General features: G+C 43.9%; 1 long non-coding RNA gene across 1 annotated transcript; it reads right to left on the reverse strand.

The window, feature by feature from the left end:
- Nucleotides 1–451: 451 nt before the first annotated feature.
- On the reverse strand, nucleotides 452–13502 carry LOC138972405 (uncharacterized). Its single transcript, XR_011457600.1, has 4 exons — nucleotides 13272–13502; nucleotides 11759–11858; nucleotides 11243–11341; nucleotides 452–1390 (listed from the first exon to the last, which is right to left on the reverse strand). It is a non-coding gene; the product is annotated as an uncharacterized lncRNA (long non-coding RNA).
- Nucleotides 13503–27511: the final 14009 nt, after the last annotated feature.

Genomic DNA, 27511 nt, shown 5'->3' on the forward strand with positions numbered 1-27511 from the left:
AGGAAAAACAAGAACACAAAAGACAACAAAAATGCACGTGTGAAAGGTGTCTGGCAAATGTACAGCACCTCCACAGATAGAAAAAAAGTAGAGTCCGATTTCATATTATCCCTGGGCACATCCATACCTGACGGTTTGAATGCGAACATGTGATGTACTTGTATTCCCCAAACATACTGTGGATTTACGGTACGTGTGTGTGTGTGTTTGTGTGTGAATGTGTGTGTGTGTGTGTGTGTGTGTGTTTATGTGTGTATTCATGTTTTTTGTTGTGTGTGTGTGTGTGTATGTGTGCGTGGGCGTGCGTACGTTTGTTTTCCCCCCCTCCCCCTTTTTTTATTATTATTTTTTTATTTTTTATTTCTTATTTTTTTTATTTTTATTTATTTTTTTTTTAAATTTATTTATATATATTTTTTCCCTCTGTCCCCACCCCCCCCCCCCCCCCCCTTTTATGAATGTGTATCACTTTTAGTCTAGTATGCCTGTGCCCATGACATCATCCAACCACTTCTCTCCCCTTTCATTCATTTCCGTTCCTAGAGTTCCTTCCCTTTTTTGCGTGTTTCCCCTCCATTTTCTTTCAAACCTTGTTCGTTCCGTGTTGCGTCTGCTTTTTGTTGTCTTTTGTGTTCTTGTTTTTCCTGATGAAGCTTCCATAAGCGAAAATTCGTACCGTCTTGTCTCGTTCTTGTATTGGTGAGTACAGTATTCCTTTGTTTTTTAACTTTGTTCATCTTACCACAGTCACTTCGTTGTTTAGATTTTGACAACAGAATGACAATACAAATATTGATTTTAAAACATGATACATAGAGTGGAGAAAGGAAAGAAGATCATGTTATCCATGGGGTGATTTGTCCATGATCCAAGCCTTCACACCCAAAAGTCTCTCTGATGTGTCCCTTGTCCTGTGGATTACCAGCTCCACATGCAGGGACGAATATGAAAGATTACACCGAATAGCCTTGAATTTCATCACTGTTTCCTCACGCACATGTTAAGGTCAATGATAGCACAACACTTCAATCAGCATACCACAGTCCTCTCTAAATGATTCAGAAATGTCACCAATTTTGTTTGAGAGTACACTATCCAACTTGTTTGGAAACCAGAGAATGGCGATGTCCACAAGGATGGAGCCTCAGCTCCAGGAGAAAATGAAGACATGTCTGTATCAGCTGCTGTCGTTACCACTTCATTTGTGTTGTCAGTCCAGGATTATGCCCAGCTATTTGTAGTTGTACTTCTGAACCACGCAGGCTTGCCTGGCACTGATAAGCAGCGGGTCATGAGGGGTGGGTGGGGGGGTCGAGTGTCCTGCAATTTATTCCACCGCTGCTCTGTGCTTGCTGTCATCACTCGCCACCATGTCGTCATATCCTCAGATCTGTAACCAATAGCAGACATGCATATATATAGCTGATAAAATTGTTTGCAAGTTCTACTTCTTTAATCTTGAAACTGAGTTTTGTCAGGCTTCTAGCCATTCAAACTGTTCAGCATGGGAAACCCTGAAAATGTGCAAAACGCGCCAACTGACTTAGTTTGATGGTCAGACACCACCGACTGTTCAGTATGGGAGACCCTACCAGGCACCCTGCACATTAGCTGACTTAGCTTGATGGATTATGGAAGCACGCAAGCCACCCCACCACAACACGGTATCAGTTTCTGGGGGCAGTTACTTACCTCACATAAGTGACATGACTTTATTGTTCAAATTTATTGTCATAGTACAATTATACCACTTGACAATACCTGGAGACAACTTGACTATGATATTCAATTAATCAATTTTAAAACGAAAGCAAACACCTTAAACTTATGCGAATTTGACAGTTATAATACTCACTAGCCTAAAATTACAATTACTAAACAGACCACTGATGAAGCAACAACATGAAGCAAAATGTATCAACATATTTTATTTCCAAATCACACACTAAGCATACAGCAAAGCTAATTCGACGCTCCTTTTGTGTCCTGTGGGATCTGTACAGTTAGTGACATGAACATTCATTTGAGTGTTATGATGGAAATACATCAAGCACAATGAACTATAAGCTCATCCAGGCATGTTGTGTGTTACTACTGTCACACCCCACAAACATCTGCAATACACTAATAAAGTTAGTGTACATTAAAGGAGACACGAAGCATAAAGTCAAGTAAACATGATGATCCTCCAGATTCAGGGAGACTGTTGAAGATGATATCAAGAACTGACCTGTGGAGAAAACTTGATTATGACATCCATTCAATCAATAAATAAACAACAAACTACAGAATGGTCTCAAGTTCAGTACGCAGTGCGCTGGTTTTCACACCCGGAGGACAGTACACTCCCACTACACTCAGCCCTGCAATTCTGCTGCTGGCGTCAAGCACTGTAACTTCTATGCTGTGATTGCAACTTCGGCTTGTAGCTGTGTTGGAGGTAGACAGCAGACTGTCATCACGGATGTACACTATTGTGCCAGCATGTGGACGGTGAGTTTTGGTTGGAGCAGGGTTTCTCTCAAGAACTTTGAATTCAGGGAGACTGTAGTGCTGTGGTTCATCTTGTTCTTGTTCCCAGCTTTCAAATATGAATAACATTTCAGCTCGTAACAGATTTCTTTCAAGGCGGAGATCTCCAATGTGCTTGTGAAGAGAGCGACTGTTGTGAAAACCTATGAGAAATCCAATGCTGGCAAACTGCTGTAGGTCGCTCACACACCACTCAATGGGCTTCTTCCGCAATCGTTCCATCTCGGTCTTGACATCAGGTGACACTCTGATCTTGTTTGGGTCAAAATCAAGAAGATGGAGGCCGCCCAGAGTTTTGGCTCTGCTGAGTGCCACATACACTAGATGGTGTTGTACCATACCCTGGAAAGACACCGCAACTTGCTCAAGAGTTGAACCCTGTGACTTGTGTACTGTGATTGCAGAGCAAGCTGTCAACGGAAACTGTTTACGAAGCACTGCAACATTTTCTCGTTTTCCAACACGAAACTGTTTGACGGCATGAAAGATGGGAGTCCATGTGGAGCTGATGGTTGGTGTGTAGAGTTGTTTGTTTCGGTGGCGGGTCTTTTCACCAACACTCTCTTCATCAAATTCTATCCATACAACCGACACATGTTCTGGCTTCTCACTGCCTTTGTGTCCAACCTGTCGTAAGGTGCCAGAAGCTCCATTCGTCAGACCATCGCTGATGTCAACATTGTGCACCAACATGAATCTACCGCCCACTTTGAGAGTCAAGTGTGATGGAAGACTCTGCGTTTGTTGCACTGTCATATCACGAGCTTTGTGAAGTATCTCGGTTTTCAGTGCAACACTGATGTCACCCATCACACTGTCCTTGGCTTCCAGCAGAATCTCCGAAGACTGGAGAAGGGCAAGACTTTTGGTGTTTTGCTCAGTGACGAGACGACGGCTGGTGAACAGGTGAAGCATGTTGTCCGGGATACTGGATTTGACAACACGGGACTTGATGAGGCTTGCATCTTCTTTGGTGTGGCATCCCTCCCTGATCCTGTTTAGAGCTTCAGCAAAGGTTCTGTCATCTTTCTGCCGCATCACCTGGGTCAACTCGAACATCTGGAACAGCTCCTGCCAGACAATTGGTGCTAGTGCTTCGTACGGTCCACGACTTGGCTGAAATACCCAGCGATCCATGACTGGTCTCAGCTGGAATAGATCACCAACAGCAAGGACACTTACACCACCAAACGGCTTGCTGCAACCCATCAATTCAGTCAATCAGTCAATGAGGCTTATATCGCGCATATTCCGTGGGTACAGTTCTAGGCGCTCTGCAGTGATTGTTGCAGACGCTGACTGACAAAACCCATCATGTTGGCACCAACCATGGAAATTTCATCAATGATCACCAATCGCAATTCTGCTAGAGTTGACCGAAGTGTGTTCAAGCGACTGGCGTCAAGTTTCACGTAATCACTGAGACTCTGGTTTGCAGGGAGGCAGAAGGCTGTGTGTAGTGTCACACCTCTGATCTTATAGGCAGCCTTGCCTGTTGGAGCGGCAAGAAGTACCCGAAGGCAATCTGGATTGTCCCCAGGGCGACTGCTTAGGTAACGAACAAGGGCATGGTAAAAGGCCAGGACACAGCGACTCTTCCCCACACCTGCACCTCCAGAGAGAAAACAGTGGAAGGGTTCGCATGCAGATAGACTGCCACTACACTTTGTCTTCATCCAGTGCAGTATGTGATAGAAGAACGTTTGCTGACTGCAATTCAGCACGTGATCTTACCATTGCATCAAATTCTTCATTTGGTATCCTGTTCACTATACGGTCGTGAGTTATGTCGGATGTAGCATGACAACCCAGGTCAAGACCAATGTCATACTGTCGGTGCTGTTCAGAGTCTGGTTGGAACGCTGCATTGATGGTACTCTCTGTGTTGTATTTCTCGTGGCGGCTCTCCATGTCTTGTGCTTGTGGAGTCACCCCATCCCATGCTTCCCCATCAATGCCATCCTTCTGCACCTGTTCCACAGCCTGGTCCACAGCAGTAGCATTGGTCTCAAACTTGCTGCTGACTTCGAACACTGTTTCTTTCATCTGTTCAAATCTCTCATGGTATGTCCCACACCCACCAATGATATGCTTGTCCTCGTTTCGCCATGGGATGTACAACATCAGCTTCTCTCTGTAGTGGTTTTCTGAGTCAGACTCCAGAGAAAAGCGAACACAGCGCAGAACTTTTGGTTTTCTCCGGTGGTGCAAGACTTTGCCATCAGGAAGTTTGTACAGGTGACCAGAAGAGGAGTCATTGTTCCAGATGTTGTCGGTTGCATCCTCCTCATATTCACCTTCAGGGAGGAAATCCTGTTCCTTCTTCTTGGTGTTCTTACCTGTTCTGCTGCTTGATCCTGCCTTTCTCACGTCGTACGAAGTAGCAAAGTCTGCAAGACAGATGTTTTCCAACTCCTTTGGTCTTTCAGAGTACCTGTCGCCTGCCAAACGGTTGTGTGACGTGTCTAGTGTGTTGGCGAAGTGTCTTGTGCTTGTCACTTCTCGCTTTCAGCCCTCACCGCTGGCTAGCACCGTCTGTCCTTTTTAGGACAATGCGAAAAGAGAGCAAAATGCGTCAGTCTCTCCTGCCAGTACAATAACTTCTCCACAACAAGCCCTATGTAGTGCCTCCATCGCGGCGACAGGCGTAAACTGGGTACCGCAAGGCCCCAGGCTAGACTACAAGGACTCGGAGGAGGTTGGCCCCTAGACGTGCGGCATGCGGGCCCAACGGTGTGTGGAAACGCCCTGGTGCCCACGAACCAACCTCCAGCTATGGGTCAAATAGCCGGGCAGGATAGGCTCGTCAACCCTGGCAGGCAGCTATCCTAAGAGAAGACCACTCTGAATTCAAAACGAGGGTAGAGGAGGCTCATCATCCATGGAAGGAAACTCGTCTAGGAGAAGGAAAACTCCGAAATGAAACCCACGCAGTCCCTCGAAGACGGAACGGCACTGGCCTTTTTTAGGCGGGGAGCAGACCGGGTGCCTACGCTACCCTCGACAAATGGTTGTGTCATCAACGAATCAACGGGATGGTGTCGTCTTCATGGGTCGCAGCCAGAGTACCTGTCGATCAGGCTTGTGAGAGTCACATCTGTGTCCTCATCTTTCATTGCTTCAAGCATGGTGGAATTCTTGAGCAGACCAACTCGCTGGCAGGGGGGTGATGTGTTGACAAAAATCACATCCCTTGTGCATCGGGTCAAAGGCAGCTGCATCAGGAGGTAGACAGCTTCCTGGGCAGACACTTCGCAGTTGTTCAAAAACTTGTTCGCAATGTGTCTGACTTTTTGTTTGACACTGTGGTTGCCACGTTTTGCCTCATCATCAGCGTGTTTTAGAAGATCGCTCATGCCACGCTGGCTCTTGCTGATGTACGTCACAATATACATTCCACAGGCATACTCATCCAGGACAAATTGCACATCTGTGTTGGCCATCCACACCTGAGCGAGAATATTATTTCTGCTGTTCATGCGTGTCGCTGATGGTTCGCGTAGCAAAAAGATCTTGGTGCTGTCAAGGTCAGAACGAAGTGCAAGGATGTACTGATTCTCATCAATGCCGACTCGCGCCAGAAATTCTTCAAAAGAAATGTTCTCACACAGTTTCAACTGGCTAAGTTCTCTTTTGATGGTTCTCAAGTTTTCTGTGATGCCAGAATTCTTCTTTGCTTCAGACTGAGTCAGTGGACGGAGCATCATAGTTTTTGACATGGGAGGAAGAAGAAAACCAAACCTGCACACGTGTTTCCCCACCTTTCTTGCATGACTTGGAATGCTTGTGTTCATGCAGGCTCGAAACGTTCTTCAACTCACCCTTTTCATGCCTCTGACATGTCAAGTGTTTATCAAGAAATGCCACCACATCTTCGTCAGAGTCTGTATCAGCCTTTGGTGCATCTTCAACCCAGATCATACAGTGAATGTGAGGGGACCCCCGCTGCCGAAATTCTACTCTGAAAAAGTGGTCCGTCACTTTTCCAAGAGGCTGCAGATCACTCAGGATGACTTTTCTGAACAAGACCTGAACTCTGTAGTCAAAGTGACGAGCGCAAGTCACAGGATCTTTTTGTATAAGCTGCGACTTCTCCTGCCAGGTCAGGTTCTCAAGGTCATCATCAGTGGGGTCTACACTGTGCTCCATGCGGTAGAGGACACGGAGAAGATCAAGCCACCTTGTTTCAGCAGCAGAAAATGTAGCAAAGAAAGTTGGTCTACCAAGCTGCCTAATCATAGCAAAGAGATCCTTCTGTTTCGCTTGCCAGTACGGGGGAGAGGATCGCAGTGTTTTGAGGACACGATACCCTTGATCCTGGCGCAGAAGATCTTCAATGGCACCATCTTTCCTCAACTGCCCTGCAGTATGCCCTGTCTTTGCTCCTTTCACTTTCCGAAGTGCTGTTGTGGCTAAATCTCGAATCTGTAACATCTGTAGTTTCTTCAACTTGAAAAAGATGTTTGCAATGGAGTGGGCAGCACGCCGGTCAGCACTTCTTAGCTCAGCCTTGCAGATCTTACTGTAGGTGAGGGGCTTCATTCGATCACTGTTATCAACACGTCGTTGGCCGCAAAATATGGTTGGAAAGGATTTCTCCTCACAATCTTTGTCCATGAACAGACCAAGTGGATGTTTACCCTCACCTGGTGCTATGTTCAGTGCTGCCTGGCCATCGGTTGTAAAGTCGTTGGGGTGCAGAAGGGTGTCACGACATCCACCTCCCAGTTCTGCCTCTTGACTGGTTTCTACCCATTCTTTGTCTTCATCATCTTCCCCGGTGTCATCTTTGTCATTAGCAGGTATGTTTTCCTCCGGCCACTCCTGAAACAAATCTGCATACACTTCTTGCAGATTGCCATCTTGGTCTTGTTCTGGTTTGTTGTTGTCTTTCACTGTGCCAGAAGCTTGATCAGTTACCAAGTGCTCAGGGCCTTGTGGCAGTACATTAGAAAATTGCTTCACAGCATCACATTCAGGTTGTTTGCCTCCGTCACATGAGTGTGCATGGTTGGTCTTCTCACCTTGGATACAACTGTCATCATCTGCACTGTTGATTCTGAACTCAACCGACTCTGCTCCCTCCCACTCTGGCTTGAACCAAGAAGGATCGAGCTTAATACCCTCTTCCTTGAACAGGACACTGTTCCCAATCAACCACTCCGCAGCAGCAAATATCTTCCCAGGCCTCACATTTTCAAAGTGGTAGGAGGACTTGTAGCGCAAGCGTCTCTTCAACTTCAAGGCAATTGTCTCTGTCTCTTGGAATCGCCTGGGTAATGAAGTCACCATAGCTGGCACATCCACTGGTACATTCACTACATTTCCCCTGATACCAAACTGATGGTCGCAGCCAAGCTCTCGCATCTGCATGAAGGGAATTCGTGGTGATATACACCGTTCCTCCAGGGTTGTGAGACCGTCAAGTGTAGACGGAATAGCCGGGAATTCAAGACCATTTCTCACAGCTAAATTGGGCAGCACAGATTTCCTCAAACTGGAGAGACATGTGGAACATATCCACTCAGTGTCTTGGACGCTTTTTGTTCCTAACAGAACCTGCTCTATAATGGAAGACTTAACACCCTTGTTCTGGAGAGATGCAGCAGAGGGAGCAACACTCACTGAGTGTGTGTAGAAGAGACCATTACAGCATGTACATAATTATGAATGAAGGTCCGTGACTAACATTGGACTGAAAGACCTTCTTGATGTCATCGACCGTCAAGCAACTGCTTTTTGTCCCTTGCTGCTCGCACCTTAGCTTGATAAGATTCTCTGTATGAAGGACAACGCCTTCTCTTCACTTTCCTCAATCTGTCACTCTCCGATTCCTTTCGCCTATAGTTTCTATTCTGTCTTTGTTCTGCTTTCCTTTGCCTGTCTTTTAGGGCCTATTTCTCTCTGTACTCTTCACTACCTCTCTTTGTTGTCATTCTCTGTCTGGTTCTACCTGCTTCTTTCTGACTGTAATCCCTATTGGCTCTCTTTGTTGTCATTCTCTGTCTGGTTCTACCTGCTTCTTTCTGACTGTAATCCCTATTGGCTCTCTTTGTTGTCATTCTCTGTCTGGTTCTACCTGCTTCTTTCTGACTGTAATCCCTATTGGCTCTCTTTGTTGTCATTCTCTGTCTGCTTCTACCTGCTTCTTTCTGACTAATCCCTATTGACTCTCTTTGTTGTCATTCTCTGTCTGCTTCTACCTGCGTCTTTCTGACTGTAATCCCTATTGGCTCTCTTTGTTGCCATTTTCTGTCTGTTTCTACCTGCTTCTTTCTGACTGTAATCCCTATTGGCTCTCTTTGTTGTCATTTTCTGTCTGTTTCTACCTGCTTCTTTCTGACTGTAATCCCTATTGGCTCTCTTTGTTGCCATTTTCTGTCTGTTTCTACCTGCTTCTTTCTGACTGTAATCCCTATTGGCTCTCTTTGTTGCCATTCTCTGTCTGGTTCTACCTGCTTCTTTCTGGCTATATTCTTTAGTGCATCTCTGTTTAGCCATTCTAAGTCTGTTTCTTTCTGCTTCTTGCTCTCTGAACTCTCCACTGCATCTTCTCTTTGCAATTCTTGCTTTGCCTAGGTGTGCTTCCTTGTGCCTATATGCCTGACTAAGTCTCCTCTCACCTTTTCTCTGCCTATTTTCAGCTGACTCTTTCTGCTTGTACTCTTGGTTTTGACGCAGTTTGTGCATTGTATTTCTGCGGTTCACAAGTGTCACGGTTGTATGAGATACGAGTGGCCTCTCAGCACCTTCACACTCTGCTGCTGCAAGCACAGGTACATGAACTTGTTGATGTTGGCATGACAGCACTGGTCCATCAGATGGAAGATGGACGTCAGTCACAATTTCATAATGGTTATTGTTGAGGTGGTTGATGAAAATGCACCGTGAACTCACATGGGTCAGTGGAGCAATCAATCTTGGATCATGTGTGTGCCAGGCACTCTGCCCGACTACATTGCGATAAACACAGATTCTGGTGTTGAGCATGAGGGCAGCTCTGTAAATCTCCACTTCTGTTGCCCACGTCCCTGAATTCCGCATGCCCGACCTGGTCAGATAGGATGCGGCTGTCAGCCCTTGTTGTTGCAGGAGAACATGCTCAATTCGATATGTGTGTGCAGACTGTGTCATGAAATGGCAGACTGCAGCTCGATGTTGGAGATGGTACTCTTCACACCCAGTCACTGCAAAGCTCAGGCAGCGGAAAAAACAATTACCATCTCCACCAACCCTTTTAAAATGTTTGGGTGCTCCAGCCGGAAGCAGATGATCTGATGAAGGCATTGCAAGCTTCAAAGGCAAAGTGAACGTGCGACATTTGTCTAACTGCCAATGGCAGTGTACAGGTTTGAATGTGATACCATGTTGCTCAATAGCTTTAACCTGAATATCCTGTGAATCTGAACAATTGTGTGACTGAAGGCGCTGGAATGATGAAAACACTCTGCCACAAGAAGTACACTTAGAGCATTTATGTTTCAATAGCCTAATACGGCTACTGAACATTTTCTGGCAGTCTACACACTGCACAACTGAGTCCATTCTGAGGAGCAAAAATATTCCAAGTTCTACAATCGCAGAACAATCGGGCAGCACCCCTAGGCCTGGAAACTACTTTCAAAACGGAGACGGAAAATATTTCAAGTTTTAAAATCGCACAAAAATCGGGCAGCACCCCTACGCCTGGAAACTACTTTCAAAACGGAGACGGAAAATATTTCAAGTTCTAAAATCGCAGAAAAATCGGGCAGCACCCCTAGGCCTGGAAACTACTTTCAAAACGGAGACGGAAAATATTTCAAGTTCTAAAATCGCACAAAAATCGGGCAGCACCCCTAGGCCTGGACACTACTTTCAAAACGGAGACGGAAAATATTTCAAGTTCTTAAATCGCAGATTAATCGGGCAGCACCCCTAGGCCTGGAAACTACTTTCAAAACGGAGACAGAAAATATTTCAAGTTCTTAAATCGCAGAAAAATCGGGCAGCACTCCTAAGCCTGGAAACTACTTTCAAAACAGAGACGGAAAATATTTCCAAGTTCTAAAATCGCAGAAAAATCGGGCAGCACCCCTAGGCCTGGAAACTACTTTCAAAACGGAGACGGAAAATATTTCAAGTTCTAAAATCGCACAAAAATCGGGCAGCACCCCTAGGCCTGGACACTACTTTCAAAACGGAGACGGAAAATATTTCAAGTTCTAAAATCACAGAAAAATCGGCAGGATTCTACTTTCACGATGAAAATTATTTCAAGGTCTAAAATCGCAGAAAAATCGGGCAGCACCCCTTGCCTGGAAACTACTTTCAAAACGGAGACGGAAAATAATTCAAGTTCTTAAATCGCAGATTAATCGGGCAGCACCCCTAGGCCTGGAAACTACTTTCAAAACGGAGACAGAAAATATTTCAAGTTCTTAAATCGCAGAAAAATCGGGCAGCACCCCTAGGCCTGGACACTACTTTTAGAACAGAGACTAAAAATAATTCAAGTTCTTAAATCGCAGAATAATCGGGCAGGACCCTAAGGCCTTGAAATTACATCCAGAACAGAGACGAAAAATTATTTCAGTTCTAAAATCGCAGACAAATCGGGCATAATGACTCTTAGGCCTGGAAATTGTTTTCAAAACCTAGACACATTTTTTTTAATGTTGTATGAAAACTTAGAATATACATAAGTAATAGTATAAAGTTGGGTACTCACAAAGATGTTGCTCGTGACGAAATAAAAAAATATGCTGAAGATCAAACTGTCAGTCTGAGGATTGTCCAGGTGGAAGAAATCAAAGAGTGTGATGCTGCGCTGAAAATAAAAATGTAATTGTACTTTAAACTTGGCGCAGGAGATGACTGTCCTTTTGTCTAATTGACGTTTAAGAAAAACAATGATTATTATTATTTACAATATCATTAGTTATCGTTAGATTTGACTGTGAAATTACTTTCAGAACTGAGACAGAAAATATTTCAAGTTCTAAAATTGCAGAACAATTGGCTGGGACTCCTGCCTGAAAACTACTTTCAGAACCAAGACAAAAAATATTTGAGATTTCTAAAATCGCAGAAAAATCTGGCAGCACCACTAGGTCTGGAAACTACTTTCATAACCGAGACAAAAAATATTTCAAGTTCTAAGATCGAAGAAAAATTGGACAGGACTCAACAAATCTTTTAATGATGTATAAAAAGTTAGAATATTATTAATAGTATGGGTACTCACAAAGATGTTGCTCGTGCGAAAATCCAAAAATATGATCAAGACCAAACTGTCAGGCTCATGATTGTCCAGTTGGAAGAAATCCTAAGAGCGTGATGCTGCGCTGAAAATGAAAATGTAATTGTACTTTAAACTTGGTCAGGTTTGTCTGAGCGCAGGAGATGACTGTCTTGTCTGAAATCGCATGATGTTAAGCAAAAACTGACAATGCAGTAATGCACTGAAGTCGCGTGAAGCAATATAAAAACAGTTAGTTTGCAGTCATGATAGTTGATTAGTCAAGTAGTGCAAATTGTTTATGACTTTCAGGGCTGCATAAGTACATTGCCAAGCACTACAAACCGTCCTAACCTTAAAATGCAGTATCAAAAGTATGGAAACAAAGTCTTATCTGACCAAAGCATGTACTAAACATTTAATTTATTAACTTGATAATTAAGTAGAAGTGCATTGCCAAGGCACTGCATACCCCCAGCAAAGAACAAATCGCCTCTCTCTCTCTCTCTCTCTCTCTCTCTCTCTCTCTCTCTCTCTCTCTCTCTCTCTCTCTCTCTCTCTCTCTCTCTCTCTCTCTCTCTCTCTCTCTCACTCTCTCTCTCACAGACACGCACACTCACAGACACTGAGACACCACACACACAGGCGTGCGCTCAAACCACGTCACACACACACTCACTCACTCACACACACACATCATCCATGCTTACAATGTAATATTTATAAGCGAGGGTTCTGCAAAAAATCAGCATGACAATGTGGCCTTTCTTTACACAAAAAATGACACTTCGGATCAATAGAATCAAGTGTAACACATGTAAGTTTAGATGATTTTGACTCGGTCTTCATCGTGGATTGACGCCCACCAAAGCCTAATTGAATCCCTCCGTCGCTTCGCTCCGTCGAGCTTCAATTAGCTTTGGTCGGGCGTCAATCCACGATGAAGATTGAGTCAAAATCAAGCGTAACATGTATGTTTAGATGATTTTGACTCGATCTTCATCGTGGATTGACGCCCGACCAAAGCTAATTGAAGCTCTCCATCGCTTCGCTCCATCGAGCTTCATCAATTAGCTAAGTATTAGGTAAATAAAGCATAGTTCTATCCGATACAGCAAAAACGTGGAATTTCAACCACATAATCATTGACCCTCACCACCTTATACTGTTCCCCTTCAGGGTCTAGCATTGGAAAAAGAGATTTCAGCTTACAAACTATGCGATGGAATTTGAAGAGGTTTTGTGATAACAGGTCACAATATTTTCCTGTCGAGCCGCAATTTTGGAAGGGGAAGTCTAGTCAAAGCTAAGGCGACTCAATTCGGCGGCAGTAACGCGCTTGGCGCCGAACTGAACAGTATCGAATTTTCCTACAAGGGTGTCAGCCTTCTGTATCTCCTGTATACAAAGAAAACGCTTACTGGAGCTCCACTACATGATCTCCACCTTAACTGGGAATCCCCCCACACACACACACTTTTGAAGTGGTTGACATGATAACAAATACTGTGATACTCACAAAAATCGAAGAGCGAAACAGAACCCGCCTGTGGTCATGGACGAAACGCAAGCTATCCCACAATTCCAGAAAAACAGTTTGACTAATCATAAGCTAACTGCGCGCCGTAATGATATTTTGTTTGTTGTAAGTTCAAAATACACTATAACACCCTTATCGATCACTTCTCTGACTTAAAAACTGGTCCAACGTGAGAAAATATTATGGAGATATATACTAACAGCTCAAATATTACGTGTAAATACTTTCTTTTGAGGTCGGGTCACAGGCGAAGGTATCGTTCACTGGACCACTACTTAGAAAGACTACAAGGTATGACACTCAGCTTCGAGTCGTCTGTGTTCTTGGAGCCGCTTCCTGCGGACAATTTATTTGTTCAAGACGGTTTGCCTCCTCTTACAGTCTGTGTGAGGTCAAATAAATACAGTTGAATGATTGTTTTAACTGTATGTACCTTTAATTTTCAGCTGCCGTCATCTGCAGGTTGTTTTTAACCATCATTTGGACGAATGTTCGTTTGCAAACCGCTACCCTGTAGTTTGCAAGAAATCCTGCATCCCGCACCGAATATGCATACCAGTGCTCATTGGTCTAAAACATATGTAAATATTGCAGCAAAGGGAAGCTACCCACGGGAGTTTCACTTTAGTTTTTTTGCGAAGAGCCGTTTGCCCAAAATAATCATCGAATAATCCGGTTATTAACCAATGATCGCATCGGACTACTATCTCCTCGGACATACGACGATCATCGTACTCACAGGGTCTAAGTGGTATGCCGTTGACAGACACGTTTGGTCGCACAAAATACGGTTTAAAAACATGCAGCGGACAGCAGCCAAATATAAAAGATACAGATAGTTAGAACATTCATTTATCATGGCATTTGTAAAGTTACAAAGATTCTTGACATTGGCAATTATTTTTTGCATATTTTTTTTCTGAAGTTAGTGGAGCAAAGGCTCGAAGCTGAGTGTCAAACCTTGTAGTCTTTCTATGGTAGTAGTGGTCCAGTGATACCTTCGCCTGTGGTCGGGCGCGGTCGCTTGTGCCAGTTGGGAGCGATCGCCGGCCACGGTCGCGTGGTAATTAGTCAGACCGACACAGATTAGTGCTGCCGTTCTTGAAATTCACATAAATCTAACCAAGAACAAAGACATACAATCCTTACAGGCACTTTAGATCTACTCATTTCACTAGAGGTGACTGCCTAGCACTGTGTCATCCGTGTCTGCTGAAATAAAACAAAATATAAAATACCGGTGACACCACGGTAGGACTGGGAGAGATCTGTCTGTACTTACCGGGCCGACTGCCAGATCGACACTGCACTTTCGACAGCTCTTCCTCGCGCAGATGATTGGAAAAAAACCGCTGTGCAGATCAAACTGTAGGAAATCTCACTTTGGTATCTTCTTTAGTCTATTTATCTGGAGCTTAGAAACCGAACCCGGTCGGAAATCTTTGTTCCCCTTCCCGAATCGGCGAATACAGAGGTGATCGAGAACCACGCTGAGTCAGTGAATGTATGTATACCAAAATCCTTAGCGCGACCCCTAGTTGACCACTAACCTGGTCTAGTCTACATACCACACACGACACAAACCGGTCAGCTGCGTGTACCCCCTTAAACCACCCCACCACCCGTTTTCTTTGGATACACACTTTAACTACACACATGCAGACAAAATGTTGATCATTGGTTCAATACTTTAAAGATGTTGCTTGAAAAATAACCAGGTGAAATGAGTATTTCGGTGTTTAGTCAAATGTTAAAGTTTCTACCACAGACATACACACGCACAAACGCACAAACACACGCACAAACGCACAGACAGACAAAGTTACGATCGCATAGGCTACACTTACGTGAGCCAAAAAGTGTTGAATAGCTCATAATACAGTCTCGGGTTAGGGTTAGCATCCACTCTCAAAAATCACATGTCACTCACATTGCATGCACGCTTTTTGCAGAATCAGTGACGCCACTCGCACACATGCACAGACAGATAGACACACGCCGTTATACTCTGATTCTACCCCCCCTCCCCGCAATTTGTAAAATGTTTTACAAATCACGCAAATGCGCCCGATATTTAACTCATCATCTCCAAAGACATAAGACATAAGACTTTATTTCAACCATCTGCAGTACACTAGGGACATGTTTTGGCCAGAGTACAATCAATCAATCCGTACACACCCTTCCAAACTGAATGCAAAATGCACGCATGCAATCTTTGTCACACACACGCTCACGCACGCCCGCATACATTCCCCACACAAAACCCACAACAGCACACACGCACAAGCATGCTCCTCCTTAACAAAACGTATTTAACCATCAATTGTACATATGCGTAAAATAAACAGTATAGAAGTATCAGTAAGAATTATATATGTATCAGACATCAGTTGTGACGACAGTAACTAAAATCACAAATCCTTAATAATTTTAAAACCAAAACATTTATTACAATACTACACTGGGTAGGTGAACTTTAAGAAATATGGTATTTAAAGGCTTGACGGCTGTGTCTCACAACAAAATACCAGGACATAAACCTTGAATAAAAACTCAATTTTTACTAAGAACAGCAGTTAAAGGACTTAAGGAGCCAGGACACGCACTGCACTTGGATAAAAACTGTCTCTGAAACGCGTGGCGCGTGTCCTGATCGAGCGAAAACGCCTGCCCGAGGGTAGGGGCCGGAACAACTTGTAAACAGGGTGCGAGTTGTCTGTCAGAATCTTTTTGACCTTCTGAGCGCTTCGGGATGTGTATATGGAGGCAATGGAGGGAAGCTCACAACCCACAATCTTGGAAGCTGTTCGTACAACTCTGCTTAGGTTGATCTGCTCTGCCTCAGTAGCCCTACTGAACCAGACAGTGATGGAAAAAGACAAGATGCTTTCAATCGTAGCCCTATAGAACTGGATTAAGATTTCTTGCTTCAAGCCGAATTTTTTTAACTGGCGTAGAAAGTAAATGCGCTGCTGGGCCTTTTTGATTATTTGTTTTGAGTTTAGCTCCCACGTGAGGGTATTAGAAAGAGTGGTGCCCAGAAATTTGAAGTGTTCGACAGTGTCGACATTTTGATTTTTGATTGATAGAGGAGTCAGAGGGGTCTTTTTTCTGAAATCTGCAATCATTTCTTTTGTCTTTTGAACATTAAGTTGTAGGTTGTGAGGGATATAATTATTGAGAAAAAAAAATGTCATTACTTTTTTTTCCCATCGCTTGGAAAATCGGGTCGCTTCCTCTCAGTGGAAAGCTAGCAGTAACAGAATCGCGCTACCCCAAAGTCAAGGAGGGATCTATTAGTCCCGTTTCGCCGTTATCCCATTTTACCCCTATCCCATTTCGCGACATTTCACAGGCCAAGTGTCATTTTACCACCATGTCATGTACCATTAGCTCCACATCCCATTTTGGCGCAATCCCGTTTCGCCGTTAGCCCATTTCGCCCCCATCCCATTTTTGCGACATTTCACATGCCAAGTGTCATTTTACCACCGTGTCATACCACTAGCGCCACATGCCGTTTTGCCGTCATCCCTTTTCGCCGCCATCCCTATTTCGCGACATTTTGGAATGTGGCAAAAATGGGATTTCGCGTAAACGGAATGTCTTCCTAGTTGAATAACGCAGTATAGTAGTATAGTGAGATTTGGCAAGAAGAACAAATTAAAAATGGGATGGCGGCCAAATGGGATGGTGTCAAAATGGGATGTCAAGCTATTGTTATGACACGGCATATAATGCAATGCATTTCCAAAAATATGATGACATTTGTTTTTCCTCCGATAAGAGAAACATATTTCTTATATCCGGAGTCTCCCGATAAGAAAACCCTCGAATGTAAGAAAGCAAAAATAATTTCTCCTGGACACCCTTAGTCTTATAAACCCTATGTTCTTGACCTCACTGGGTTAAGGGTCATTCGCATCATTACGCACGAATTTGTGTGCATCACAAACATTATCAGTCTAGTGTTTCCTAGTGAATTATATTTACAGAGAAAATCTCGATAGCAATTTCAAGAAAAAGCTACATCCGCCACGAATAATGTAACAATTGTTACATTATTCGTTTTTGTTACATTATTCGTTGTATCAGCTCCTGGTAGTCCAGTGGCATCCATATTTCGGTGTAGATACCTCAAAATTACAAGGGTTTTTTGAGAAGCAAACACTTGCGTCTGTTGATCACAGCCGGTGACCTTGAGAGAAATAGAGAGAGAGAGAGAGAGAGAGAGAGAGAGAGAGAGAGAGAGAGAGAGAGAGAGAGAGATTGGATTGGATTGTTTACTCATTTAGGCCAAAGCCCCTTATGAGGGAGGTGAACATAATTATATACAATGACATAATGACATTTGCACACAAATCAAATGAAATAAATCATACACGAACTAAGACATTACATTTCAAATAAAATATATCGTAGGCTTACATGAACAACACTACGTAGCCGAAATGCTTTGTACACATAAACTGACAACTTTAGAACAATACACAGATAATTCACAGATGCCGTAAGCATAGAAAACTTGTGTAAACTTGGGGTTCTATAAAACTTAGCAGGAATAATGTTGTTGTTTGTTTGCTTAACGCCCAGCCGACCACGAGGGGCCATATCAGGGCGGTAGCAGGAATAAACTGGCATCGCAAATCACGAAGTGCGGGGCAACAAAGCACAAAATGAAACTCATCTTCCTTACGTTCCCTGCACAATGGGCATAACAACATATCCGCATCGTATCTCTTATATCGATTAACGTGCACAACGTGCACAGATACCTCAAAATTACAAGTGTTTTTTGAGAAGCAAACACTTGCATCTGTTGATCACAGCCGGTGACCTTGAGAGAGAGAGAGAGAGAGAGAGAGAGAGAGAGAGAGAGAGAGAGAGAAAAAGAGAGAGAGAGATAAAGAGAGAAAGAGAGCTAGAGCTAGAGAGAACGAACGAACGAACGAACGAACGAACTTTATTACTCAAGGATGGAGATTTTAGGCTCACGCCTAGTCTTACAATCTGTCCCTGCTAAACTAAGACATAAAGATAAAGACAATAAAAGGACAATTGTCAATCGCAATCATACAGTATTACTAACTACAACATTACCTATACGACTACATAATGCATAATAGAACATTGAAATGTACATGTATGTCAAGATAATACAAAAGAAAAGAAAATTCGGTGAGAGAGACAGAGAGAGACAGAGAGAGACAGAGACAGAGAGAGAGAGAGAGAGTAATTTGGGGGTTGCATTTCCGCCTGAATAAGATATGGCAGTGCATGGGGCACTACATACATGCATATATACTGTTCAAAAAAAGAAACGCATAGTTGCTACTTGCCAAATTTGTTTTATTTTTCGAAAAAATTAACAGAAAATCCAATATTTAGATTATTTGTTTGAAATTTGGTATGGACACAGTTAAATGCACACACAGTTCATTTGCATCTTCAAATCAATCAGTCAATCAATACGATTGGGTGCCGAGGCTGTCAAGTCAGTAGGGGGTGTGACTGCCTTGAGCAGCAACAACTGCCCGGCACCTTCTGGGCATGGACTGGATCAGATGCCGGATATCTTGCTGTGGGATGGTGTCCCACTCCTCCTGAAGTGCCTGCAATAGATCGCGGTGATTTGCCGGCGCTTCTTCTCGCCTGCGCACACGTCTGTCCAATTCATCCCAGAGGTGTTCTATCGGGTTCATGTCTGGCGACATGAATGGCCAGGGAAGCACCTGGACATGGTGGTCGGTGAGGAACTGGGTGGTGAGTCGTGCTGTGTGCGGGCGAGCGTTGTCCTGCTGGAATATGGCATCCTGGTCAGCTAGAAGAGGAAGGGCGTGTGGGCGCAGAATTTCCTCCACGTATCGCTGGGCAGTTATGCGCCCTTGGACGTGCACCAGGGTGCTCCTTCCAGCGGTATTGATCGCCCCCCACACCATGACGCCTCCACCACCATGAACGGGTGCCTCATCCACACAGTTGGGCACGTAACGTTCGTTTACTCTCCGGTAGACCCTCCTCCGACCATCATGTCGCTGGAGCAGGAAGTAGGACTCGTCGCTGAACCACACGTGTCTCCAGTGATTCCGGACGGTCCAGCGAAGGTGCTGGTTGCCCCACTGCACTCGGTTCTGGCGATGGCGGCGGGTGAGGACAGCTCCTCTGTGAGGTCTGCGAGCTCTCAAACCAGCTTCATGCAGGCGGTTCCGCACGGTCTGGTCCGATAATCGGTGTGGCCCGGGGAGAGCCTGGACAGAAGATGAGGCCGACAGGAAACGATTCCGGAGGTGGCGGAGCCGTATGAAGCGGTCGTGAGCAGCAGTTGTCGCCCTTGGTCTTCCCGCTCGTGGCAAGTCAGCAACGGAGCCAGTGGCTTGAAACCTGACCCACAGTCTACTGATGGTGCTCTGGGACACGTGGAAGTGCCTGGCGATTGCACTTTGACTTTGGCCTGCTTGTAAACGACCCAATGCAATTTGGCGGTCTTCTCTGCTCAATCGGGCCATCTTTCGTCGCTGAATTGTCGTCTGATTTCTTTGTGGCGAACAATCCGCTTTTATGGGTTTTGGAAGACATGGTGAGAGCTCAATATTCCCCGAGTTTCACGAGATTACACTGAAGCATGACGAGTGGTCATGCCAAATGAGCAATTTTGACATTGTAGCCACTGATAACGCATGCGTCACGTGCAGAGCTCACTTGTGGCAATGGACGAAAGGTCGACGACCAGATAAACATTTTCTGCAGTTTGGTGGATATCCTTGTAGCCATATAACTAAATTAACCAAATATTACAAGCTATGCGTTTCTTTTTTTGAACAGTATATAATTGTGGACAAGATCACTTCCCATGGAATGTTCAGTTTGTCAGTGTGTGTGTGTGTGTGTGTGTGTGTGTGTGTGTGTGTGTGTGTGTGTGTGTGTGTGTGTGTGTGTGTGTGTGTGTGTGTGTGTGTGTGTGTGTGTGTGTGTGTGTGTGATGGGATTGGCCGATTGCATAGTCCTTCACTGTGGGTATGCAGCGCAATTGCTTGTTTGCGACTTTGAGAAAGGTATTGCACTTATACTTAGTTATCATAACCATTATGTGTTTCAAGAAGAGCAACTTACCGTAAATCGGTAAAAGTACTTTCATCAGCGATGACAAAGAGCCTGCCCCTGCTGTCCACCCTGGTCACCAGATCCTGCACTGTGGTCCTCCATTGATCCTCCTTATAGACGTCTGTGACGTGAAGATGCAGCATGTGCTGAGCGAGGGAGCCTGCCATCTGCCGCACCTGGTGATCTATCATGTGAGCTGCTGCCAGAGAGTGCTCTCCAAGTGGACTGACAATGTGGACATGGTGACAATCGTGAAGCCACTTGACCGCCCTCAGCACAAGGACCAGAGTCTTGCCTGTCCCAGGAGGTCCAACCAGGTAGACAAGGGGTTGATCCTGGTGCAACACGTCCAGCTGAACCGGGTGGAGGACGATCTGGGTAAAGCAACGTCCGGTTTCTGACACCGCCTCCCACTCTGTGTGGACGTGAAGCCGTGGTTTAGACACACTGAACACCTGCACTGTGGTGGCGGGTCCCGCGAATCTGTGTTAGAAAAATACAATGTGTTATGATAAATGCAAAACACACACAAGCACACACACACACACACAAACACACACACACATACACAAACACACACACACACACAAATACACACACACACAAATACAAACACACACACACACACACACACACACACTGCCTTCTTTTTCTCCTCCACACACACTAAAACTGAATATCAAATAATAAATTAAAGATAATAATAACAAAACTGTGCCTTTTCGTCCCCATGTTTCTTCTATCATAAAGAGTTAATAAATGAGGGCGCTTTAACTCATAACTGAACGAAAGGCTTTTTGAAATATTCAGAGAGGCTGAAGTCTTACATAAATTAACCAGCATTGGGACTTTGAAACATATGATGTTTCTGTTGATTGGTGAAGTTAAAACAAAATATATTACGCAAACACGCAGGTGTGGCAACGTGCAAATTATTAATATTAACAACAACAAAAAATGGCAAGCATAACATAACCAAAAAACAACGTTTACGATATTCTAAAAAGTAAGAAGATATTCCGTAATGCTATAGTTGCATGGAACAAAATAAACAGGTAGCTTAGTTTTCAATATACATGTAGCCATAGCAACAGACAGCTCACCTGGCCACCACAGAGCGGTAGTGTGTCTTGAAGGAGGTGTCTGGTCCATCACCCGTCATGACGTGTCCCCACCACTGTAGTAACTCCGTCATAACGTCATCAGTGACGTCAAAGGGCGTGGCAGTGTGGGAGAGGTTGTCAGCACACAGACACACGTCCACAGGGTTGACACCACTCTGGATGGCCATACACTGACACACAGCCTGTTGATGGACACACCGTGTTACTGCCTGACATCTTTAGTTCTTAAGTCGATCATATCTGCAATTACCTACGTACGCAGTCTCACTTGGACTGTCAATCAGATTTCTTTGGGAAAAAACTCTAAACAGTACCTACTCTGTCTCTGTCTATCTGTCTGTCTGACACGTTTTACCATTTTGTGTGCAGTGTATCTGCCTTTCTGTATTCCCGAGAGAGTTTACCATCATCATCATTATCATTATCATCATCATCATCGTCGTCGTCGTTGTCGTCATCGTCATCGTCGTTGGCGTAGTTATCATCATCAGCAGCAGCAGCAGCAGCAGCATCATGAACAGCATCAGCATCAGCAGCAGATCTACATAGTGTATAGTGTATAGTATGTTTGCATTTCAGTGTTTGCTTGGGCACCACATACTCTACCTGTTCAAGCTGAAGGTTGTTACGAAGCACACGCTGCAGCTGTGACCTGGCTAAGTTGGGCAGCATCACGCTCTTTCGTACTCGGGGCGGAGGCTGAAGATCAGAAAGTATGTGCGTCAGGACCTTCTCTGCCTTGTTGAGCTGCTTGACAGCCTGTTCCACCTTCTTCACGACAATGGCGTCTTGTTGCTGCTGTGTCAGCGTCAGGCTGGAGAAATTGTCCCCCACTATCTTCACTTCTCCCACCAGCACGCCGTACTCACGATGGAAAATCAAAAGGTCAAAGTCTCCCTCGTGCAAGCTTTCTTCGGTCTCTTCTGCCTCTTTTGTCTTAGTCTTCTTCTTCTTTTTCTTCTTTTTCAGATCGATGGGACGAGCGAAGGCGTTAGCCGCTGCACTATAACATGGTTCCCCCAAGTAGTCACCAAAGTCCAGCTGGGACAAGACGAACATGACTTCGTTCTGCCTGTCGGCCAGAGCCCGGAGACAAGCCAGCAGACGCTGAGTGGTTCTGTCATCGCGGATGTCGCTATCCGACACCGACTGGTCACCTGGTCGCCTGTCTGCCACAGGGAGCTGGGGGACAAGGACTGGAACGTGGTCAGTCTGAGGGACGTGTCGCCCACCAACGTGCTGGCGGTCATAGTGCACCCTGTTAAAGTGCACTGACGGCACGAAATAGGCGCGTTCCTCCAGCCTGGGGTACCAGTCAGTGATCACATTCTCCCACTGTTGTGCGGCAGTCAGGCTGTGACTCTGTGCTGTGGCGCCACCACCAGCCTGTCACAACAGAACCAACACATCGATACAATATACGTATGGTCTATTCTATAGACACACGCCTAGTTAGCTACATACTTTATTCTGCTATATAATGACATGTCTTGTCACTTAGCTCTCTGTCCCATTGTCAAACCATCTTGAAGACTGAAAAACATAATAGTGTTAAAGAATAGGACAAGACCAAAGCAGAGAGATAATTAATGTTTCAAAGAATTAATTTTGTGTTAAAAAACTCATGTCAAAACTCAACCTCGTAATGGCGTAAGGCGAAACTGTTGACATTTAGAAAACAAAATGAGGTGACAGATGGGGAGACAAAGTATATGAACTAATAAAAAGGTTTGAAAGTAGGATGTCGGGATGTAGGTCAAGTGAAATTAGTGTGAGTGTTGACTGATGAGTGAACGAGGCAGATCTTTTCACTTGATGACGGAGAAGTGGGCTACCAAAACCATGCAACTTTCCCCTTGTTAAATTGCTGGTCGACTGCGATTTCCCAGCATGACACTGTCTGGTGCTGTGACTGTGAAGATTCGTCGGCATAGCAAAAAATCAATCAATCTTAGTATTTTTGGGGGACTGGTACTGAGCCATTCTGTGATTTTCAAAATAAATATTCCATACTTAAGCCTGGCGTGTCAAGCCTAGCAACAGACTTACATCAGAAGCAACTATATGATTACATGTCGCATTCAGACAGTGATCAAGGCTCATCACTTACAGGCTGCATAACAGCTGCTGATGGCGTCGATGACGACGATGTTAATGCAGATGACGATGATGATGCTGCTGCTGCTGCAGATGATGACTGTTGACCACACGGCGGCACGGCAACAGCCCGTGGCGAACACGTTAACCGCCGGAGGAAGCTGACGGATTGTGCTTTCCTGAAGACATGGCTGTAACACAGGGACAGTTTGTGGTCACACAGAAAGGAAAACACGACAACACGACAAGCCAGGAATGTCTGATCCTCAACACTTTAACACAGGGACAGTTTGTGGTCACACAGAAAGGAAAACACGACAACACGACAAGCCAGGAATGTCTGATCCTCAACACTGCTACGTTAAGTAGTCAGCCATCCTGTCTTTCTTTTGTGAAGAGGATTGTTTTGCAATGAAGTATACATGTAGAATACGACCCCTTGGTATGTTTTTGTTTACACATTTAAGTCGTGTCGGGTTTTTTATGTCCGAGGACGACATCGTGGTTTATTATTATTCCTTTTGTTTTCATGTGAACGTCAAAATAACATCAAGATAAACCAAGTCTGTGATTGAATCCCACGTGTCAGATCGTGATGTTACTGGCGCAGGGGAGGTAACCTCTGCTCAAACAACCCATTGTGTCAGCTGTACTTGCCAGCACAGACTTGAGGTTGCCTCCCCTGCGTTACTACAGCTCAAACAAGTTCAATTTGTTTCTACACAATTCATTTTCTTGTGTTCCTTTTTAAACTTTGAATTGTACATATTGAACATGACCAAGACTGTATATAAACGGTTCGAACAAAGAACCATTACATTAATTATTGAAGAATGTCCACACAATAACAAAAAAAGACGGATCAAGTGAAAATATTTTCTTTTTTGTTTTGTTGATTCGAGATGAATTATATATAATACACAGAAACAGTTGAAACATTTCATTTTGTCTTGATTTGTATGTGTTAATTTTAATGATTCTCTTTGAAACATGAGAAGAAATTACAAGTGTTTCGTTTGAAAATATCAAAATATTACAAATCCACAAGTGCCATAGATCCTTCGTAAATATATCTCACAACCAAGTGAAATGAACCTTTTGCAGATGAAAGACCTGCGTCATCAAAGTGACATTGCCACGTTAGTTTCGCATTTTTCATTAGATACACAGTCACCAAACAAACCGAAAATACGCCTCGGGGCTAACAAGAAAGAAATATTGAAATCATTCTGTCAATTTGCAATATCAGGAGAAGAACGTTTCGACTTGAAACGTTACTAACGTGGACTATTTTGAGGGAGTAGTATTTTCATAGATATCATTTTTATTTCAATTCTGGGAGGCTGTCATCACTTTAAAATTATTAAGAAATACCTGCTTAACGGTTCTGAAGACTTGTGTTCATTGTCACGCGGGAATTCCCGTTCTAATGACGTTGTGACTCATTCGCGTCACACCGCCAAGCTGAATAGACGATCAGAAGACAATGCCAACTGCTTTCACGGTGAACTGTTTCACAAATACAGTAAATGTCACAAGCGCTCAACAACACCACCACCACCACCACCACCACTAACAACAACAACAACGACGACAACAAAACCATCACCACAACAATGATGATCAACAGTGACCAACACCAACATCATCACCCCCACCCCCACCACCAACACCAACACCACTCCGGCCCCACCCCCAGCCCCAACACCAACACCATCACCAACAATGATTTTGAAGTTAAACTACCTCCATAATTATGCTGCTCCTTCAACCACCGTCTTCACTCAATACTACTACGACTACTACTACAACACCCTTTACTACAACTACCGTACTACTACTACTACTACTACTACTACTACTACTACTACTACTACTACTATACCATCATCACAAGTATAACAATCTGTCCTTGCATTCGCAACTCTGACAGAGTGAAGGTGGCGTCTTCACAGAAACACATCATATATATAGCTCTTCAATGAAATAGATCATATATACTGATCTAGATATCAGTACCCGTCTAGTCATCAGCCCTTGCAGACAAACAGGCTGCGTAGGATGAAAACAAAGTTAACACTTACTGTGATACAACTTCGTCAACCATGTGGAAACAGCAAGCCAGCCAGCCTGTGTGTTCAGGAAAGCCAACCCATATCGTCTGTCTAACTTTTGCTTGTGTCAACCAAATATTACCAGCCAAAATGGCGTTGTATTGAAAATATAGTTTCCGGGGTCGAGTCGTACAGTGGTAATGTTAGCATCGGGAATTCCCGAATTAGCACGGTCAGGTCTGTATCGACCCAGTCTCTGCTCTGTTATGAGAAATTCGCGTTTTCTGTCTGAAGGTTATTCTTCTTCAACGAAACACATATATATATATATATAAAACAGAGTCTGCACAGCTATGACATACCGTTCAAACCTTCTTATATCTTTCTATGTTTTGCACAACTGGTATATATTCTTGGATTTAAACGCGAAAATGTTGTAGTTACCTTCTACTCAGTGCTTGTAGTTTTTTCCCCGGACCCTATTTTTAGAAACAGCGGGCGCAGAGCAGTTATTTCCGAAGCTACAGTTATTCTTGCCTTTCTCCACTAGCTTGCTTGGAAAGATTTGTGTTATTGTGAAAGCAGGACAAGAACAATACAGTGCGTTTGTCAAGCTGTGGATAATGCATTGTGAATTTATGTCGAGACCACTGAATTTGTGTCAAGACTAGGCCTACTGAATTGTTGTCATGACAACTGAATTTATGTCTAGACTACTGAATTTATTTCTAGACTATTGCCTTTATTTCTAGACTGCTGAATTGATTACTAACTTACTAAACTTGTATTTAGACAACTGAATGTGTGGTTATGGATGTGTATGTGGCAGAGACGTGTTGATGGTTCTAATAAAGAAGGCTTTATATCAATCCTATTCCGGGACACTAGTGTTCAGTTGCTCTGGCGATCGCTCTTGACAAAAACATAGGTGTAGTACCTCCATTTATTGATCAATAAGTAGTAGGTAATGACACATGTCTGACACAATGTCTGTCTGTTTGAAGAGTCTTGAAAAGTAGTTAAATGCAGACTATTTGTTTTTACGTTCAAGGCGAATTGTTTCTTTATCGCTATCATGCTGTTTTAGAACATAGCTATGTAATCCAATAAGAATGTTAAACAATTGAAGCAGAGCGCTATTTCAAGTTGTGAGAAACAAGGGGAAGTAAGAGGGTGAAAGTCGCTTGTTCATTTCAATGCATGTTATTCCATATTATTCCCCCCTCTGCTTCTTTACCTCTGTAAACTTGTAGGGGTAGTTATTTTTCGATAATGACCCAGCAACCAAACAAATAACGACCCAGCAACAGCCTGAATCCTCGATAGTGCAATGGGTTGAGAGGTTGTTCTGTTTCGGTACTACTTTTTGCGACTGAAAAGTTCCGAACGCTCTAATGTACGAAGTATACATCTCTGGAGCAAACAATACAAACATACCGCATTTAAATTAACAACTACAGGCCTGAACACATGAATCTCCATATAAAATCCATGAGTTCGGTTGTTTTCTGAATCTCATCTGCCGTGCTCAAGTCGTTCATCACAAGCAATTTCCCGCAAGGCAAGTAACTCATACTTTGTCTAGCGACAAGAGTAGTTCCCCTTCTTTTCACTCGGTTCCTTCGACAACAGACTGCAATCCGACGGTCAGTTTTCAACAATATTTCATTTAATAAACAGATCACACGCAACCAAATGCACACATCTCATCAATTTAAACAACATAAAGGGGTTTCATACACTATTTTCCCCAGAAAACTGAACTTCATACAGTTTTTAACGTTGGAACACGGGTGCAAAAGTTCGTCTGCTAGTCCCATTTGACGAAAAAACATTATCC

This window comes from Littorina saxatilis, linkage group LG8 (assembly GCF_037325665.1).
Source record: "Littorina saxatilis isolate snail1 linkage group LG8, US_GU_Lsax_2.0, whole genome shotgun sequence".
In the NCBI taxonomy this organism is placed as follows: Eukaryota; Metazoa; Mollusca; class Gastropoda; order Littorinimorpha; family Littorinidae; genus Littorina; species Littorina saxatilis.